At 43.5% G+C, this 19,405-nt stretch overlaps 1 long non-coding RNA gene across 1 annotated transcript in view; it reads left to right on the plus strand.

Moving 5' to 3' along the window:
* LOC142751103 (uncharacterized) overlaps nt 1-13,491 on the plus strand; it is a 91,520-nt gene extending 78,029 nt beyond the window's left edge. The window contains exon 3 of the long non-coding RNA XR_012882706.1: nt 13,260-13,491. This is a non-coding gene — a long non-coding RNA (uncharacterized LOC142751103). The remainder of the gene's footprint in view (nt 1-13,259) is intronic.
* Nucleotides 13,492-19,405: the final 5,914 nt, after the last annotated feature.

Genomic DNA, 19,405 nt, shown 5'->3' on the forward strand with positions numbered 1-19,405 from the left:
ATAATGCCCAAACACATTTCCCCATACAGCATAACGCCCCATAGCTTCCCCCATACAGCATAATGCCACCATAGCTTCCCCCATACAGCATAATGCCCCCATAGCTGCCCCTAGTTCCAGTGCTCTTGTAGGTAGTGCCACAGTATATTGCCCTCTTGCTGCCAATATACAGTATAATGCCCCATACAGTATAAGGCCAAAACAAATGCCCCCATACAGTATAATGCCCACACAGATTCTCACATGCTTTATAATGCCCACACAGAGGCCCACAAGCAGTATAATGCCCAAATTCCCCCATACAACATAATGCCCCATAGCTGCCCCATGCAGCATAATGCCCCCATAGCTGCCCCATACAGTAAAATGCCCATACAGATGCCCCCATAGCTGCCCCATACAGTATAATGCCCCATAACTGACCCATACAGTATAAAGCCCCATAGCTGCCACATACAGCATAAAGCCCCCCTACAGCATAATGCCTCAATAGCCTCCCCATACAGTATAATCATCCCATAGCTGCTTCATACAGTATAATGCCCCCCCAGCTGCCCTTATACAGTATAATACCCCATATATAAAGTGCCAATGTCCTCTCAATAGTGCCACAGTGCCCATGTAGATAGTGCCCCTATATAGTGCCACAGTTTCCATGTTGATAGTGCCACCACCCTGTAGATAGTGCTACCCCCACCCTGTAGACAGCGCCATTGAGACTCCCTCTAGAAGCGGAATCCCCAGCCAGAGCACAGGCCGGGGATTCCGCTCCTAGATGGAAGCCCTGATGTTACTGTCCATATATGGACAGTGACGTCAGTGGATACTCCTTGAGCGAATCCCCGTTGCCGACTCTGGCCGGGGGTTCCGCTCCAGGAGGAGCCACTGACGTCAATGTCCTGATCATCGGCAACGGGGATTCTGCTCAAGGAGTAGCCACTAATTCTGAAGCAGGAAACTATCACCTCCCTGCTTCAGAATTAGTTCAGAGCGGAGGGAACTCCTCCGCTCGCCGAAGACTCGTCATCGTTGGCATCGTTGCCAACCTCCGCTTCAAAAATTTCTGGACAACTGAGCTAAAAATCGCGGACAGACCAAAAGTTTTACGGACACATTACAAAATCAAGAGTAAGGCCCCATGCACACGACCGTAGATTTCGTCCGTAATTACGGACCCATTCATTTCCATGGCCGTAGAAACCTTCCGTAAAAAATAAGACATGTCCTATTTTTTTATTTTATGGGCCATGGTCCTATACTTTATAATGGGAAGACGGTCCGCAAATGCGGATGACTGTCCGCAGCCGTCCGTGGCCGTAATCACAGATTGTAATCACGGGTACGGTCGTGTGCATGGGGCCTCAGTGATAATAAAGAGCATAACTAACACCTTTTATAAGTGATCACACAAGTGGGATAGTAGGAAAAAGAGTACGGGCACAACTGAAGTTGAATTCAAAAACTATTAAAGTAAGGGCCTGTTCACATCAGCATTGGCTTTCCAATCCGGGGTCCGTCGGAGGTTTCCGTCGGGTGAACCCCGCAACGGAAAGTCAAACTGAAATCACAGCTTACGTTTCAGTTGACTGCGCTATTGATTCCGTCGGAAAAACGGAAACCTGCCAGAATGGTGACAAACGGAAACCATTAGCAATGTTTCCATCACCATTGATATCAATGGTGACGGAAACAGAAACTGTGGTTTCAGTTTGACTTTCCATTGCGGGGTTCACCCAACAGAAACTTCAGATGGAACCCCGGAACGGAAAGCCAACGCTGATGTGAACAGGCCCTAAGGCTTCTTTCACACTAACGTTTCTATACGTTTACCTCTCTTCCGTCAGAGGAAGAGAGGATCGATACGTTAATGGAAAGCAACGGTTCCATTAGAATTACCATTGCTTTCAATGGTAATTCTTTTGTATCAGTTGCTTTCCGTTTGTCTCCGTTCGCTAAGTTTCCGTTCTTTTGAACGGAAATAAAAGTTCGGCAGACTGCACTTTTGTTTCCTTTAAAAAAAAAGGAAACTTAGCGAACGGAGACAAATGGAAAGCAACTGATACAAAAGAATTACTAATTAATTAATTAATTCTAATGGAACCGTTGCTTTCCGTGTAACGTATCGATCCTCTCTTCCTCTGACGGAAGAGAGGTAAACGTATATTAATGCTAGCGTGAACTTAGCCTAATACAACTAAGATATTAATAATATTTAAAAAAAACTAAAAAAAAAACTGCTGGACTTTGAACCAGCAACCTCCCCAGTGTAATGCAGCCAAGCTGACCACTACACTATAGAAGATGTCATATTCAATAACTGTGAAACAGTAGTAGTTGAGGGTTCAATAAATAACCATAGGCAGTATCTCAGTCAATCCGTCTATGTGTCTGCTGCGTGTGGGTGGTGACTGGTCAGAGACTCACAGTCAGACTGGCTGCCGCATGCAGTGTGCACTGGGAGTGACTGTGAGACTTACCAGTCACAGCCCCGCTTGTAGCTTTCCCACAATAATTAAGCACAGGAAAGCTACAAGCGCGGCTGTAACCGGTGAGTCGGACACTCAATCCACCCGCAAAGTAGCACTGTGCCCGGGTAGCCCTCGGCGAGCAGAGGAGCTCCCTCTGCTCCTCCGCTATGAACCAATTCTGAAGCAGGGAGCTGATGGTTCCCTGCTTTAGAATTATTTAGAATTATTTTGCTGAATCCGGGGCGGTTGGGAGGTATTTAAATGAAAGGAAAGGTATAAATAAAAGACTGATGCATCTCGTTAAAAAAGTACACCAAAAACTGCATCAAAACTATGTGTGTGAGATCCTAGCCTTAAAAATGCAAAATCTAACATGCATTTTTTATGTCATTTTGCACATGCTTTTTTTTACTGCCGTTTTTTAATTCAGTGCATTTTATATTTCATTATCTAAGAACTGGCACCAATAAAAGAAAAAAAATGCATCAAAACGCCATTAACTAGTTGGCGACACAGGACGAAAATATTCATCCTGAGCGGCGGGTGCTTCGCGCATTAGGATGAGCATTCTCGTCCTGTGTGACAGACAGTGTCCGCGCGCGATCAGGAGCGGGGCAGCGGCTGTATTACACAGTCGCAGCCCCACTCTAACGACAGAAAGAAGAGAAAACTCTTCTCTCCACCGTTAACCCCTTGAATGCCGCGATCAAAGCTGATCACGGAACTCAAAGTGAATAGGAGAAGGGGGGACTGCTCTTTGATCGCGTCACAGGAAATCCCTGTGACACGATCAAGGCCCATAACTTGTATGGCCAGACAGCCTAGGGTCCATTGAAGGAGCCAGGACTGTCTGACCATATTCCCTGTTGTTATGGCACACTCAGGTATGCCCTAACAACTGCCTGCCTGTGTACAATCAGAACACAGACTAATGTACTGGCATATAGATATATGCCAGTACATTACAGTTAAAAAATAGAAATCAAAATGAAAAATCCCTCTATGGGATTAAAAAAAATAGTAAAATTAATTCTAAAAAAAAAAGAATGTTAAATAACAACAAATAGTAAGAAAATACCCAAAAATACAATATTTTTTTTACAATGAGTAAACTTTTTAACATTTAAGTCCAAAAGCATGAAATAATATAAACATATTTGGTATCGCCACGACCGTAACAACATGTACAACAAATGTATAACATTATTTATGATGATCGGTGTAAAAAATAAATAAATTAAAACTGCAGCGGAACTGCTTTTTTTCTGCATTTTTGCCAAAATAAAAATGTATATAAATTAAATGATAATGTATTTTTACCAAAAAATGTTACCTACATAAAGTACATTTCGTTCCGCAAAAACCAAAGTCTCATACAACTATGTCGTACAAAACATAAAAAAGTTATGAGCACTGAGCTGCAAAGAGGGAAATATCAAAAAATTGTTCTGTCCTCAAGGCTAAAATTCCCTGTGCCCTTAAGGGGTTAACAAATGCACAAAAAAACCCAGCAAAACGCTATTTGTTGGCACAGAGGCGTAGCTAGTTTCTCCAGCACCCGGGGCAAAGATTCAGTTTGGCGCCCCCCCCCAACCTCTTTCCCGACATCTCCTCCCCCCTCGCCGTGTTTGTTTTCTCTACCAATCGACGTGTCATTTCTTTTCCACATTTCTTTTTATGTAACGCAAGCATAAAAACATTTGTACATTTTACAAGCAATAGGGTTCTATACACAACACCAGAACCAAGCTCAGTACATAAAAACAGTACCAGAACAAATACAGCTCAATTTAGTGCAACACCTGCCGTATAGGTGTGTACGGCGTAAAACTACAGCTCCCAGCATGGCCCGAACAATGGTGAGGATATGCTGGGAGTTGCTGTTTCATAAAAAATTAATCCTATCATAATCATACCACCCGGGGGCGGAGCGTAGCCGTGCAGCGTGATGGTAGCTTGAGATTAGAGCTCCTCACTGATACCAGCCAAAACCCGAGCTTTATCGACCCACATCATTAGAAAATGGTTAAACCGGCAAAGGAGAAACTTAAAGAACACACTGGCACTCCTAAACTGGGGAAAGCACAAGCAGACATGGAGAAATTTCTTCACAAAAACGGCATGAAGAATCGCCGGCCCGGGAATCTAAGATGGCCGCCGTGCATGCTGCTTCACTGAGCCGAGATGACGATTCGGAAGAGGATAGTGGAGGTGAGCAATCTGAGTCGGGAGACGCTTATGATTCAGCACCAGTGTCACGGGGGTTCATGAAGAGGATCTTATATAAAGCCCTGACTCCTATTACTAAGGAACTTTCAGAGATAAGCACTGATTTACGTCAGATAGGAACACGTGTGGAGACGCTTGAATCGGTACAGGCAGACATGAGAGTTTATCATGACAAAGTGAGGGACATTCTACATTCTCAACAAGACCAACTGAATGAGATGTTTATGCGGACAGAAGATCAGGAAAATCAGGAAGATCAGGAAAATAGGAGTCGGAGGAAGAACATCAGACTGCGGGGTGTACCTGAGTCATATGCACATGAGACTTTGGGCAAACTTGCTCATGACATATTGACATATCGGTTCTGGGAGTGAGCAGCCATGATACAGTTAAGATCGAGCACATCCATAGAGCACTCCGCCCGAAACCTCGCCCTAATGATCCTCCCCGCGACATTATCTGTGGTCTGCTGAGCTACACCGACACAGCGGAGATCCTAAAGGCCGCACAGATGAAAGGTACAATTGAATTTGAAGGAACAACAATATACCTCTATCAAGATATAGCGTCATCCACATTACAAAAGCGGAAAGTTTTCCGACCTCTCCTTGATGTGCTACGCTCCACCAAGACGCCTTTTCGCTGGCTATATCCATTTGGCCTAGCGATACAAAAAGATGGCCGCCAGGTCACCATCAGGAAACACGAGGATCTTGCCCATGCGTGGGAAACCCTGGGTATACCGCCTATGGAAATATCGCCGTGGATGATGGTACCTCCGGAGCTGAAACTGCCTTCTCTGCTGGAACCTTTGCCGTGGAAAGTGGTGGGGAAAATGAAATCGCCTAAAAATCAAGGGCCGGCGCTAAGATATGGATCGATGGAAAATTGAAATGCACAGCCAATATTGCGGGGACTGTTCTCCACACGGCTCCAGTAGCCGGGTTGACGGATGTCATCTCTTCTTTCGTATTGGAACCGTGAGTAGGAGCAAGTCACTGTCGTTGGAGAAGATCAAGACATAGAGTATACTTTGAAGTGACTCAATTGTTGCTATTGTGGGCGATCTTATTGCTTCTTATTGTTTTACACTGTTCTTATTTGGGTTTTGGCTGGCATGCGGGTTATGCCAACTACACAACTGTTGTTAACAGTTAACTCCCCCCCCCCTCCCCAGGTACATGCGCTATACGCTGGGGCAGTACATATCACTACGTTGATATCACTCTTTCCTGTATTACAATCTTTCCCTCCTACTGGTGTCTTGAAAGCCATGATGTCATATTTGCTGAAGTATATTGTCTTTTACCATGTCTGATATTAAGATAACATCGTATAATGTAAGAGGCCTGAATACTCCACGTAAACGATACCAGATTGCCCAACAATTGAAAAAAGATAATACTGGTATAGCCCTTCTCCAGGAAACACATCACAAACATAATAAAACACCGGAGCTATCTAGGGCTATCTTCTCCAATGCCTTTCATAGCACCTACTCTACTGCTAGCAGAGGAGTGAGTATTTTGATACACAAAAATTTGCCTTTTAAATTACTGTCAATGAAGAAAGACCCTGAAGGTCGATATCTTTTTATTAAAGCCCACATTGGTACAGATTTGTTTTCTATAGCCAATTTATACACGCCCAATACGGATCAAATATCCTGGATTATTCAGACCTTAGAGAATTTTAAGTTATTTGCGGAAGGTGTTAGAATAATAGGCGGGGACTTTAACATTCCACTCAACCCCATTATTGACTCTACTGGCAAGGTTAAACTGTCCCATAGAGCTGGGGCGAGACTCCATAGGGTACTTAGGGATCTACAGGTTACTGACGCGTGGAGACTTCTATATCCCACTACAAAGGATTTCTCTTATTACTCTGCAGCACATAATGTATATACTAGATTAGACTATGTTCTGTTGTCAGATAGTCTCCTCCCGATGGTTCGGTCGGCAGGGATGGGAAACCTTCTCCTTTCTGATCATGCACCGGTGTTTGTGTCTATTAAGCTAAATAGTGTTCCGAGGGGAGACAGACTGTGGAGGTTGAACAACACGGTTTTGAGTGACCCTCAACACTCCACTGCGATACAAGATAATATTCAGAAGTATTTTGATATAAATTCCTCTCCGGACTTATCGGATACTATTAGATGGGAAGCACATAAAGTAGTAATAAGGGGAGAACTGATATCGCTATGTTCACATATCAAAAAGCAACGGTCGGCAAGACTGAACGATTTATTCTCGAGAATATCTACGCTTGAGTCTATCCACAAACGTACGAAAGCAGCCGCAGCACAGACTGAGCTTGGGGAACTAAGGGAATAGGTTAAAAATGCTCTGAATATAAAAACCGCTAAAACGTTTCACTATACCAAATTTAAACACTATGCGCATGGGGAGAGGGGCAACAGAATCATGGCTGCACTGCTCAAACAACAACATGAGAAGTATTTTATCTCTGAGATTCTAACTTCTTCTGGTGTTAGAGCTACTGAATCGAAGGATATAGCACAGGCCTTTACTCATTTCTATCATGGGCTATACAATCTTGATGGCAATGATAGTTCGCAGGTTAACTTAGGGGACAGCACTAGGGAGTTTCTGGATAAACTTAGCTTGCCTCAACTCACACAGGAAGATCAATTAGCTCTTACTGCACCCTTCACCACGGAAGAACTTCATAAAATTCTTAAAACAATACCATCTGGGAAAAGTCCTGGCCCAGATGGTTATACGATTCAGTACTATAAGACATTCAGCGGTATTTAGTTGCCCCATTTCACGTCCATGTGTAATTCATTGATGGGGGGAGCTCAATTGACTCGCTAATCTCTGGAAGCTCACATCACAGTCCTGCCAAAGGATGGGAAAGATCCCGCACTATGTGGTAGCTATAGACCTATATCTTTGCTAAACACAGATCTTAAGTGGTGGGCGAAGCCTTTGGCGACTAGATTGGGGAAGCTTCTGCCCAAACTCATTGGCCCAGAACAAACAGGATTTGTGGGGGGTCGCCAGGGTAAGGATAACACAACAAGAGTAGTTAGGTTAGTGCAACATGCTCGCTCGACGCACACCCCAATGGTACTTCTTAGCACAGATGCCGAAAAGGCTTTTGACAAGGTGAGCTGGCAATATATGGTCGCTACCTTGTCAAAATTTGGGATCCCTATTGAATTCACACAAGCTATATTGACACTTTATCATAATCCGAGTGCTAAAGTTAGAGTGAATGGCATATTGTCGGATTCCTTTCAAATCTCAAACGGTACTAGGCAAGGATGCCCTATATCGCCTTCGCTATTTGTGATGGTGATGGAGACCTTGATTCAAAGGATCCGCCAAGATGATAGTATAGCCGGCCTGAAGATAGGTCAATTCACACATAAAACGGCTGCGTTCGCGGATGATCTGTTGCTGTTGGTGACTGAGCCGTCTGTCTCCCTTCGGAACATAACACAAGCTTTTACAGAATTTGGTGCCATATCTAATTTTAAAATTAATTATAGTAAATCTAAGATCCTTAATGTCTCTGTACCTCGACATTTAGTTGCTATGGTAGCTGGAAAGTCTCAGTTCAGATGGATATCCACATCGATCTCGTACTTAGGCATCACTATTTCTAATTGCCCATCGCAATTGTATACTCTCAACTATGTACCCCTAGTGGCGGCTATTATACGTCAGCTAGATTCCTTGAAGCTCCCGTTTATGTCATGGATGGGGCGGAAAAATTTCCTAAAGACTTTTATAGTCCCGAAAATTTTGTACCTGATTCAGACATTGCCACTGTGGCTACCAAAATCATTCTTCCTCTCCTTAAAGCGTATTTTCTCGAACTTTCTATGGAACAAGAACAGACCCAGACAGAGACACATACAACTGATTAACTCGGTTAAGATGGGAGGTATGGGACTGTCTGACATCCACACATATTATATCGCTAATCACTTGAACAGATGGGTTGCGCTGCAACATCCCTCTCAGACTTCTCTCTGTACGGAATTAGAAAACACTCTCATGCTTAGTTGGGAACAGAGGGCCCTGTGGAGTCTCGCTAAAAGTTCACACCTTGATCAATACTCTAGCATTCTTTTAAAGGGCACCATATTGGTGTGGCAAGAAATACATAACAGATTGAGCTTACTTGGGATGCCTTCACCACATATGCCTCTACGTTTAGTGCCTTGCTATGTATATCGAGATTCTACACTGGTGCCGGATCCGTGGGATATACCGCATCACATCAAAGTCTCCAGCCTGATTACTGACAATCCGCAGAGAAGCGTTTCCATGGCCTTTGATAAATTAGGAATAAAGTCTCAAGATTTTCTCTTTAAACACACCTTCATGAGGTGTTGCACGGCTATGCTTAGCTTTCCAACCTCCCCTCAGAATTGGATAGATAAGATGCTTTTGAGCCCTATACTTCCGCGTAAGATACTATCTACCTCGTATAATAATTTGATCTCTCTGATCTGCCCACCGATACCAGGCTATATGGAAAAGTGGTTAACAGACCTCCACATCTCATTGACTGAATCCGAAATTAGATTCATACTGTCTAACGCATTGGGTTTCTCTAGGTGTACTAGAATACAGGAAAGCTCCTACAAACTGTTAACTAGGTGGTATAAGACGCCTGTGGTACTACACGCTATTGATCATGAGATTACGGACCTGTGCTGGAGGTGCAACACTTCAAGGGGTACTTATCTGCACATTTGGTGGTCATGCCCCCTTATTGTGCCTTTTTGGCAACAAGTTGAGCAGAAAATTAACAATATATGCTCTACGAACTTGCACTTAACACCTGAGTTAATTTTATTGTGGAAACCGACCCCCACTTTTACCCCCAAGAAACATTGTCTTCCAACCTTGTTGCTTACAGCAGCTAAGTTATTAATACCAGGTTTATGGAGATCCACAGAACCCCCACAGTTGAACCACTGGGAAAACAAGGTGTCGGAGTTAGAAAGATTGGAGGAATTGGCACATTGGGAACTGCTAACTAGAAATAAGTATCTTAAAATATGGGGACCATGGAAGGCCCGGGCAACTTTTAATTAGGTGAGAGTAATTGCAATATAGATGTTTCTGCATAATTCACAACTGGTTTAATATGCATTGTCTTCATTGATATCATCAATGACATTAATATTAGCTGGATTCAACACCAGACCACTTTCCCCCCCTTCTCTGATTTATCTCCCCCCCTTCCATACCGCTGACCTACCTCCCTTTCCCCCTTTTTTCCTCCCCTTTTTGATTCAAAAGATATGTGAATCAGTATGTGTTACACATTCTTAATGGAATTTACATTGTTCGCGCTATGTTATTATACTTATTGCTTGCTGTACCAAAGAACCACATGGGATTCCTGGTGGATGTGAATTTTATATAACATGTTATCATTTTGTATGACATATCTTTGTATGTGTTCTTGGAAAATGTAATAATTTTTTTTTTGAAAATAATCATACCACCCATCATCTCGCTGCAGATCACACAGTGACTACATTACTGATTAGAGGCAGAATAAGCATTTACATTAAGTGACTCACCGGTGACGTCTCAGATTCTAGTTCTTTTTCTCCATCCGGCCCAGACCTCTATGATGACTTCTCCCGGTCACAGCCCATTTCTGCAGTTTGCTGCTCAGATGTCTTCAGCTTCTCACCTTTGCAACATTTCTGCACCTATAAATAAATATAAAGTTCTCATTATACCACACACTACGCCCCTAAATATAATAGCGCCATACCTCTAATTATAATAGCACCATACACTGTGTCCCACACACACTCTGTGCCCCCTGTAGATAGGGCCTGCCATAGAGCCCCCTGTAGATAGTGCCCCCATAGAGCCCCGTGTAGATAGTGCCTGCCATATAGCCCACCCCTGTATATAGTGTCCCACAAATAACTCCCCCTATAGTGCTCTACAGATACCCCACCCCTGTATATAGCCCCCTGTAGATATAGCCCAGCCCTGTATATAGTGCTCCACGTATAGCCCAACCCTGTATATAGCCCCCTGTAGATATAGCCCACCCCTGTATATAGTGCTCTACAGATAGCCCACCCCTGTATGTAGCCCCCATGTAGATATAGCCCACCCCTGTATATAGTGCTCCACATATAGTCCACCCCTGTATATAGTGCTCCACATATAGTCCACCCCTGTATATAGTGTTTCACAGATGGCCCACCCCTGTATATAGCCCCCCTGTACATATAGTCCACCCCTGTATATAGTGCTCCACTAGATAGTCCACCCCTGTATATAGTGCTCCACAGATAGCCCACCCCTGTATATAGCCCCCCTGTACATATAGTCCACCCCTGTATATAGTGCCCCACTAGATAGTCCACCGCTGTATATAGTGCTCCACAGATAGCCCACCCCTGTATATAGCCCCCCTGTACATATAGTCCACCCCTGTATATAGTGCTCCACTAGATAGTCCACCCCTGTATATAGTGCTCCACAGATAGCCCACCCCTGTATATAGCCCCCCTGTACATATAGTCCACCCCTGTATATAGTGCTCCACTAGATAGTCCACCCCTGTATATAGTGCTCCACAGATAGCCCACCCCTGTATATAGGGGTGGGCTATCTGTGGAGCACTATATACAGGGGTGGACTATATGTACAGGGGGGGCTATATACAGGGGTGGGCTTTCTGTGGAGCACTATAGGGGAGCTATTTGTGAGATACTATCTACAGGGGGACTATATACAGGGGTGGGCTATATCTACAGAGGGGCTATATACAGGGGTGGGCTATATCCAGGGGTGGGCTATATCTACAGGGAGGCTATATCTACAGGGGTGGGCTATATCTACAGGGGGCTATATACTATATAGCCCCCCCCTGTAGCTATAGCCCACCCCTGTATATGGTGCTTCATAGATAGCCCACCCCAGTATATAGCCCCCTGTAGATAGACACCCCCCCCCCGTAGATAAAGCCCCCCGCATGTAGATAAAGCCCCCCCTGTAGATAAAGTCCCCCTTGTAGATAAAGCCCCCCCCCCATGTAGACAAAGTCCCCCCCGTAGTTAAAGTCCCCGCGTAGATAAAGTCCCCCCCATAGAAAATAAAGTCCCCCCGGTAGTTAAAGTCCCCCCCGTGTAGACAAAGTCCACCCCCCCGTAGACAAAGTCCCCCCATGTAGACAAAGTCCCCCCGTAGATAAATGCCCCCCCCCCGTGTAGACAATGGCACACACTTTTATTACAATTGGAAAAAATAAATAAATATTCAAACTCACCTTAATCCCGCTCCCACGCCGTCCGGCAGCCATGGAGACCTGCTCTCTTCTGCGCAGGTCTCCTGGTGGTTGAACGCAGCGTCTTTGAAAGGCGCTGATTGGCTGGGCAGGATGACTTTCCCTGTCAGTCAGTCAGCGCCTTTCATCGACGGAAGCTTCACTGGTACAAAAGGTACCAGTTGCTTCACTCGTGGAAAGGCGCCTGAATGGCCGGGCGCGGAACGTGCCCAGTCATTCATTGCTTCTAATTGTACCTGTGTTCTTGCGACACAGGTACAATTATAGTGCAGGAGGAGGTGGCGCTGGCGCCCCCCTCTAAGCTGCGCCCGGGGCACATGCCCCGCCTGCCCCCCCCCCTAGCTATGCCCCTGTGTTGGCATATGTGCATGTAAACAATTACAATGCCATCCTGATATACTGTAGGAAGATTAAGGTCTTACATTCAGACTCACTTTCTATATTGATAAAACTGCTACATGACACTTTGCAAAGTAAATCACCCACAGTTAAAACATTAAAACATAAAATATAATATTACATTCAGTAGATTAAGATGACACACAGTGAATATTAAAGAGAATAAAATATAGCATTATGTACCGAATTTCTTTGCTAGACATATGGAACTGAAAAATATGAGTTATCATATTCTATGCACGAACAAAGAATAATAATGCCTAATGCTGTGATCTCTGCAAAATCAGAAATCAGTATAATGAATGCATGTAGCGTATATAACCTCAGTAAAATCTTAACCCATAAATCAATCCTGGCTACAGTATATTCTCTCTTAAAGGGGAAAGATACTCAGAACATTCTTACAATGATTTAATTGTTCTCAATGTGTAAAACATTTGAGGATAATAATGGTCGATATTTGATACCCACTGAATGAGAAATACTGTATCATCGTAATTCATTAGCTCCCTGTATCTTTTGATATATAAATACTTTATCAACCATTAACTTTTATCTATTCTAAATCTCCAAATGATTATTACACAGTTTTCATCAGGAACTAATTCAGTAGATTTCAACCTTCTTACAAATGTAAGTATGTTAATAACTTTAATCACAATTACATTATAGCACTTTCACATTTAAAATGCAATGGTCACAATTACAAAGTATACTCGAAAGAAAACAATAGAGAGTGGCCTTCCCCTATGATATTCATTTCAGTAATATTAATTAATTCTGTGGTTGAGTACCTTTCTATTTTATTCCTTCCATCCACTCCTGAATTCATCTTCACATTTTGTCGCCTAGACCGCCTCAATTGGTTTGCTGTCTCCCTGGTGCCAGGGCTCGGCATGTGATGGAACAGGTGGATAAATTACTGCGAGGGGCTGGTGATGATCCAGCTGAAAAAGCTTACTCATGGACTTTTTAATATATTTGGAATAAAGTTGGACTATAACTTCCTTTTAAACCCAGCGCTGGATCATGTTTCTCTTTTTCTGCTTTGATTTCCATCGTGAGCCGCCACGAGGATCCGTGCATTGTCATAGGATCGGTGAGCTGGAGGATTCCTCCCCCATTTACTTCTGTGATGATCCAGCTGTTGTGGTCCATGTGGGACCCAATGACAGAATACATGTTAGGTGGAGGAGCCAAAAGAATAATTTTAAAGAACTAGGCTACAAGCTGAGGGGAAGAACCTCCAAGGTTGTATTCACTGGAATACTGCCTGTGCCATGCTGAATAACAGTGGGAGCTCAGTGAGTTAAATGCATGGCTTAAAGTTGCTCTGTCACCAGTTTATAAGTGCCCTATCTCCTACCTAATCTGATAGGTGATGTAATGTAGATAACAACAGTGGTTTTTAGATTTATGCTAATTCCTTTCTTAATGACCAACTAGGCGTTTCTTAACTTTTTAGCAAGTGGGCGTTGTAAAGAGAAGTGTATGACGCTGACAAATCTGCATCATACACTTCTCAACGTTCATTTTTAGCAGTACTGACAGCACAGCGAGATCACGCTGTGCTGTCACATTTTCCCACAGTAAATTTACCGAAGTGTCTTGAGAGTGAATGGACATCGCCTCCAGCCAGGATGCGATGTCTATTCACACTCCCAACACTTTGGTAAAGTTTCTGTGCGACTTACTCAAGGCACTGTGCGATCTCGCGAGATCACGCTGTGAATGACACCACAGCGTGGTCTCCCGAGCTATACCTATCTATAGCTAGACTGTTTAAATGGGCTACAAGTTCAGTTACGTTTTAGTAGTATTTACGTTCCATCTTGGTTAGGGCTGCATAATGACACAACGTAACTGGTAAACAGTATTCCCTCTAAGCTCTAGAAAGCAAAACAAGTAAAACAAACTTTGGTCAACAAGCCCAATAACATTTTTACCTGTCTGAAGGTTGTGGAATTTTTCTTTTTATTATTTCCATAATGCACAGCTTAAAGGGAACAGTGGCTGTAAGCTGTGGTAAAAAAAAATGGCTGAAAAATCGGAAGCAGAACACCTACAAATATCTGCCCATTGATTTCAATGGGAAATACAGCATTCTTTTCCGATGGGGTGTTTTTTAACGCCTCATTTTCAAAAAAGAAAAAGAAGTGCATGTCACTTCTTGAGTCATTTTTGGAGCCGTTTTTCATTGACTCTATAGAAAAACAGCACTAAAAACGTCCGTAAAAACGCAGCGTAAAACGCAAATTGCTTAAAAAATGGCTGAAAATCAGGAGCTGTTTTCCCTTGAAAACAGTTCTGTATTTTCAGATGTTTTTTGTTAAGGGTATGTTCACACGGAGTGTTTTCAGGCATATTTCGCGGCGTTTACGCCTCAAAAAACACCTGAAAAAATGGAAGCAGAACGCCTCCAAACATCTGCCCATTGATTTCAATGGGAAATACTGCGTTCTGTTCTGACGGGGCGTTTTTTTAAGCCTCGTTTTCCAAAAACAGCACGTAAAAAGACACCCGTGAAAAAGAATTGCATGTCACTACTTGGGACATTTTTGAAGCCGTTTTTCATTGACTCTATAGAAAAACAGCTCCAAAAACGGCCGTAAAAAAACGCAGCGAAAATCGTGGGTGGCTTAAAAAACTTCTGAAAATCAGGAGCTGTTTTCCATTGAAAACAGCTCTGTATTTTCAGATGCTTTTTTGTAAGCGTATGAACATACCCTCAGCATCTGAACATACCCTTAGTACATGTTTTATAAGCAGATACATTTAAATTTAGAACATCAGTAATTTTTGCAAATTTCCTAAAAATTTAGGTGTTTTTCAGAAATAAATATTGAATTTATCGACCACATTTTTTTCACTAACATAAAGCACAATATGTCACGAGAAAACAGTCTCAGAATCGGTCAGATAGGTAAAAGCATTCCAAAGTTATTACCACATAAAGTGACACGTGTCAGATTTTAAAAAATCGGCTTCTTCTTTAAGGCCAAAACAGGCTGTACCCTGAAGGGGTTAAACATACATATACTCTACACAACTATATACACAATTATTACTGCTATATACTATACTCAGAAATAATACTGCTATATACTGTACTCACATATAATACCGCTATATACAATACCCACTTATAATATTGCTATATATTGTACACACATATAATGTTGCTATATGCTGTAAACACATAATATTGATATAAACTCTACTCACATATAATATCGATATTATACACATATATATTACTGCTATAAACTGTATTCAAAATAATTTAATATAACGATATTCTACATACATGTATAATATTGCTATATACCAAACACATGTTGTAATGCTTTATACTATACACACATAATACTGCGATATACTATATATACACATATATGGCAATATATTGTACACACAAATAATATTGCTATATACTGTAGATACATATATTGCTTTATACTTTACCCACATATAATATTGCTATGTACAGTAAACATATATAATACTGCAATATACTATACACACATATATCACTGTTTACTATACACACATATATCACTATATACTGTACACACACATATATTGCTATATACTGTGCTCACATATAACATCGCTTTGTACAGTGCACACATATAATACTACTATATATTCTACACACATATATTACTATATGCTATACAAATACTTCGCTTTATACTGTCCACACATATAATAATGCTCTTCACAACACAGTTGAGCCGCTATTTACACAAATCCACAGCAAAAAAACCTACAAAAACCAAAACGTGTCAATATACTCTTAGGCCCCATGCACACGACCGTAAAATCGCCCGTAACTACGGGCCCATTCATTACTATGGCCGACGGAAAATTTCCTGTATATTTCCGGGAAGAAACTTGCTGAAAAAAATAGGACATGTCCTATTTTTGTTTAATTTTACGGACCTTGCTGCCATACTTTATAATGGGAGCATGGCCCGTAAAAAAGGACGGCAGTCCGTGGCTGACCGTGACCGCAATTACAGTTCGTAACTACGGGAACGGTCATGTTCATGGTGCCTTATAGCATCATACATATTCACCAGACACATACAGTACATACTGACCTTCTATTAAAGATCTCTCATGCCGGCAGTCTTCTGAAGTAGCAGGGTTCTTTACAACTGCCACATCCCACGACAGCCGCCATAACCACTGCAGAAGTAACTGGTCAACAAGAAGTAGAGATGAGGGGGACACAAGACTGGAGATAAGGGAGATGCAAGACCAGAGAGGAAAGGGACACAGGCTAGGAGAAGAGGGAGACATAGGACAGGAGGGGGACACAGGAGAGGAGGGGGAGACAGCACAAGAGAGGAGTGGGACACAGTCAGGCCCGGACTATTAATACCAGGATCTCGGTGCTGGTATTAAATTGAAAAATACAATATTAATTTCCGGTAATTTGTTCATTCAAAGGACCACGACTGTATATAAAAATACATTCAAACAAACAGATCTTCTTGACCCAAGACTGTATAATTTCTCTAAAAAAAATTGTTTCCACAGCACTGGACTGCAGGTTGGTACACGCCTCAACTGGACCTGGTCCTCAATATCAGGCAGACAAAAAATGGACAGAGGCTTTTTGGAAGTGCTGCCTCTGTCCATTTTTTGTCTGTCTGTATAATTTCTCCGTCACCCAATGTCATTAAGAACTGTTAGTTAAGTTCAGGGAGACGGGGCACCGGACTTTATAGTGCCATTTGGCTAATAGATCCTAACAAAGATTACAGTGAACTCATATAATGATGAGCCCACTTTATTCATGAGGAGAGCATTTCCTTTCCACTGCCGCCACCTCTCTCACCAGTGATTGACAGCTGCCATATATCTGCATGATTAGATAGTCACCGTCAATCACTGGTGGGGGCGGTGGGAGCAGTGCACCCCTCATGAATACATAACTACATGAGTCCACTGTAATCTTTGTAAAGCTCTATTAGCCAAATGACATGACCGAGTAAAGCTAATTTTTCCACAACGTGCATTGCAGCCTGCTATTTTTCCAAGATAGGGGGGGGGGGGAGTGATATTGTATGCGGGCTTGTGGAGTTTATGTGCCAGGACTGCTTTTTAGTTCCAGTGCCACCCTAAAGACAGCATAAGAGAGAATTGGAGAGGTACTGTAAAGGATCTGCCAGACACAGCTTCTGTGTCGACGCCCGTGGGTAATCTGTCTGCACCTGCTCCTAAGTCTGAGAGAGTGACACGATCTTCTACCAGTCAGGCTGGGAGGCTGGGGAGTGGGAGAGCCTATCACAGCCTGGCCAGACGGAGCTAGCTCCCGCCCTCTGTCTATTTATACCTGCATTTCCTGCTCCTCCTTTGCCTGTGATTCTTTTCTGTTTCCTGGCTCTGCTGCTCCTGCTATGATTATTGACCTTGCTTCATTTTTGACCCTGGCTTTACTGACTACACTCCTGCTCTGCGATTTGTACCTCGTGCACTCCTGGTTTGACTCGGCTCGTTCACTACTCTTGTTGCTCACTGTGTTGCCGTGGTCAACTGCCCCGTTTCCCTTAGCTTCTGTGTACCCTTGTCTGTTTGTCTGTCGTGCACTTATTGAGCGTAGAGACCATCGCCCAGTTGTACGCCGTCGCCTATGACGGGCCGTTGCAAGTAGGCAGGGACTGAGTGGCGGGTAGATTAGGGCTCACCTTTCAGTCTCCCTACCCTGTCATTACAGGTACACAGCACTAGAGATGAGGGGGACACAGCACAAGAGATGTGGGGGACACAGCATAAGAGATGTGGGGGACACAGCACAAGAGAGGAGGGGGACACAGCACAGGAAAGGAATGTGACCCATCACTGAAGAGGAGGGGACATAGGACAGAAGGACTATAAACTGAGCTTCCTCTTCTTGTCCTGACTGTCTATGCTGACGCTGTATGCCCCTCCCCCTATTCTCTGCCCGAACTGCCTTTTGATAACAGGAGGGAGGAAAGAGAGCACATTGATAATAGTAGCTGTTTTTAATCCACAGGTCATAGAGAAGGGATACCTTGCTATCAGGGAGAGATATTATATTGTTAGTGGTAATGGTTGCAGAGTAATGAGTGGAGGCAATGGGCAGCCTTTTTATTGGCTGTGACAGCCCCTTTTTCATTCAGGAGTGGTGATGCACATAGAGTTCGCACTTTAAAGGCTGATCTGATTAATTTTAGGGGTCTGATCTGGGTTCTGAATGAGTTTAGGAGACTGGTCTGTTGTTATGTCCGTGGCTGCGGGCTGTCAGCTCCAACCTCCCCCTGACAGCCGCAGCCACGAGTCGGCAAGCGCTGGCCCCAGCCTCCTCCTCGTGTCCACTCACCTCTGCTGGATTCCGTAGGTGGGGCCCTGAGTGTCAAGATCGTTGCCTGGTGCGGATTCGTTCGGCTCAGCCTTCGCTGCCTCGGTCATTGGCAGGATTGCCAGGTCATTATGCTGCCTTTTCGGACGTCTTCAGCAAGAGGGAGGCCGAGACATTGCCTTCACATCAACGATCTGTTTTCACCACTTTATTAGCTAATGAGTTGCTTAATGCCAAAGTGGGCGTGTTTTTACTTTAGACCAAGTGGGCGTTGTACAGAGGAGTGTATGACGCTGACCAATCAGCGTCATGCACTCCTCTCCATTCATTTAGACAGCGCATAGGGATACTTTTAGATCAGTATGTGCTGTCTTAGGGGGGATTCACACGAGCGTGTATTCGGTCCGTGCGGGCCGCGTGGTTTTCACGCGGCACGCATGGACCAATACAAGTCTATGGGGCAGTACAGACAGTCCGTGCTTTTTGCGGAGAGTTTGTCTGCTGCGCAAAAAGCGTGACAGGTTCAATAACTCTGCGTATTTCGCGCATCACGCACCCATTGAAGTCAATGGGTGCGTGAAAATCACGCGCACCACACGGAAGCACTTCCGTGGGACGAGAGTGATTCGCGTAACAGCAGTGAAAAGGATGAATGAAAACAGAA

This window comes from Rhinoderma darwinii, chromosome 3, assembly GCF_050947455.1.
Source record: "Rhinoderma darwinii isolate aRhiDar2 chromosome 3, aRhiDar2.hap1, whole genome shotgun sequence".
Taxonomy (NCBI): domain Eukaryota; kingdom Metazoa; phylum Chordata; class Amphibia; order Anura; family Rhinodermatidae; genus Rhinoderma; species Rhinoderma darwinii.